Source organism: Rattus rattus, chromosome 2, assembly GCF_011064425.1.
Source record: "Rattus rattus isolate New Zealand chromosome 2, Rrattus_CSIRO_v1, whole genome shotgun sequence".
Taxonomy (NCBI): Eukaryota; Metazoa; Chordata; class Mammalia; order Rodentia; family Muridae; genus Rattus; species Rattus rattus.
In genome coordinates this window covers 8,890,320-8,892,973 of record NC_046155.1, presented here as the reverse complement: position 1 = coordinate 8,892,973, position 2,654 = coordinate 8,890,320, and the positions used below count along the sequence as shown (strand labels likewise).

The 2,654-nt window shown below is 49.0% G+C and overlaps 1 pseudogene; it reads right to left on the bottom strand.

The window, feature by feature from the left end:
- Positions 1-1,613: 1,613 nt before the first annotated feature.
- LOC116895123 lies at positions 1,614-1,699 on the bottom strand (annotated as a pseudogene).
- Positions 1,700-2,654: the final 955 nt, after the last annotated feature.

Below are 2,654 nucleotides of genomic sequence, written 5' to 3'. Positions count from 1 at the left end.
AATGCGAGCCACAGACTTAGGACCCAGGACGTTGCCTCCCCAGTGGCGGCGGATCTCGTCACATCTGTCATTATAATTGGTCCTAACAGCTTCCACCAGCTTAGCCAGAGCACCCTTGTCTTCCGAGTTAACCTGTGTGAAGGCAACAGTGGTGTACGTCTTCCTGAGGACCAGGTGCCCCAGCCTGGCCTTTCCCTTGATGATGCAGTAGGGCACCCCCATCTTTCGACAAAGGGCAGGCAGCAAAACCCCAGCTCAATGGGGTCCACATCATGGGCAATCTCCACCAGCTGAGCCTTCTTGTTCTCCACCAAGGTGGTGACTGTATTGACCCCTGCTCGGAGGGCAGGTGGTCTCTCAGTTGGGAGGTCCCCTTTGCCAGCAGCTTTCTTCTCAGCGTGGGCCAGCAGCCTTTGCTTCTTCTCCTGCTTTGTCTCTGGCCTGTACTTGTGGGCGAGCTTAAGCAGCTGAGTCCCTGTTTGCCTGTCCAGGGCCTGGGTGAACTGGTTGATGGCAGGAGGTACTGTGAGCCGCTTATAGAGGATGGCTCTTTGCCGCTGCAGCCTGATGTAGCAGGGCCATTTGACAAATCGCGTGAGATCTCTTTTGGGCTGGATGTCCCTCCCAGTGCCGAAGTTCTTAGGCCTCTTCTCAAACAAAGGATTTACCACCTTTTTGGCTTCCTGTTTCTTGACCATGGCGGGGGGCTGGGGCCACCTTCTTCCCCTTGACCTTCTTTCCTTTGGGCATCTTGCTTGGCTAGAGAAGAGAGAAAGAAGAGGGGTTCCTCAATTTTAAGTTTTCAGAGGCTCTCTTTACAAGGCTCATGCAACTCTCCTGTACTGTGTTTGATGGGATTTCCCCCTCACCCCGTTTAACCAGACTGTAACCTCAGCCTGTAAGATGAGGACCTTCCTTACCTGTGGCCAGGTGTTCTATCTGGCAGGAGAGAGGACACCCTGCTGTCTGTGAGCACCTGGGACACTGGGACAGTTTCTGTCAGAGCTCTGCCACGTGTTCAGTAAGTGTTCATGGGCTGACCGGATGACACATTTACTTTTTTCTTTAAAAGAGGCATCTTTTTAAAAATAATAATTATTCAGCTGGGTGGTGATAACGCACGCCTTTAGTCCCAGCACTTGGAGGCAGAGGTAGGTGGGTCTCAGGTCAGCCTGGCCTATGGAGTGAGTTCCAGCACAGCCAGGGCGACACAGAAAAACCATGTCTTAAAAAGCGATAATTAATTAATTATTATCATCGGTGCGTGTATGTGCATGTGTGTGCACGTGTGTGAAGAATACATATGTGTATGTGTAAAGAGTATGTGGTACGTGTGAGTAAGGGTGCAGGCACGGCACAGCAGGCATGTAGAGGTAAGAGGGGAACTTGTCAGTTCCTTCTACCTTAGGTCTGGAATTCAAGCTCAGATCATCAGCACTTTTTGTTAACTGAGCCATTTCAGCCCCTCAAACTCACCTTTTTCTTTTCTTGAGACAGGCCTCTCTATGTAGCTCTGGCTGGCCTGGAACTCTACGTAGACCAGGATGGCCTCAAACTCACAGAGATCTGCCTGCCTCTGCCTCCTAAGTCCCGGGATTCAAGTCGTCTTCCTCTGCACCTGGCTTTCAGAGTTTTCAATTAGCAATAGTCGTGCCTCGGATAAACCTCATTGGCTATGATACTGCCACTGCACAAAGCTCATACCTGGCTTTCAAGCTCACTTTTGAGGACCCCAGCAGGCATGCTTTGTATCTGATGCCACTCTCAGAAGAGCCCTGAGAAGAGGGTGTTGTGTCCATCTTATAGATAAGGAAAGTAAAGCCTAGAGGATTTAGTAACTGACTAAAACCACAGTTCACTTAGTTTTGTAAACGGGGCCTCATTTATTCAAGGTCGTCCTAGACCTCACTGTGTGGCTAAGTTGGGGGTTACAGGTTCCCTGTTCAGAAAACGACACAAGGAATAAGTCGTTCTTGCACATGTGACGCATAAAAACTACCAGGGAGCTTGTGAAAAATATGGTGTCGCGCCCCACTCCCAAGGCTCTGATTCTCCATGGCTTTAAAGAATTGAAGTAGAATGTACTTAATTTTAGTACCTCTCTTGTGATATGGTCTCATACAGACCCGGCTGGTCTCACCTTGGTAGCCAGGATGACCTTGAACATCAAAATCTCCTGGTCTACTTCCTGAGTACTGAGGCTATAAGCATGCGCCATCATGAGTGTTTGGCCCTGGGGATCAAATTCAGGGTCTCATGCATTCTACCAAGTGAGTGACACACACACACACACACACACACACACACACACACACACACACACACTTTAACCATTAAGTGTGCAGTGCTCTGGTTTAAATAGGCTCATGTTTTCTGTCACCACCATCCATCTCTAGAATCTTTTCCCCCTTTCCTTTAAAACTCGGACCCCTTGAACATCCCTTTTGAACATTGCCTTCTCAGTCCCCCTGCCTGAGCCCCTGCAACCACCATTCTATCCCTACATAGCTGACTATTTGAGTAACCTCAGAAGGTAAATTCATAGAGTTTGCCTTTGTGTCTGGTTTATTTCACTGTCCGAGTAGTTTAAACAAGGGCTTCTGGTCATCCTCATGCCAGAGTCTCGATCATTCTTTGAGAAATTATGGTAGCGG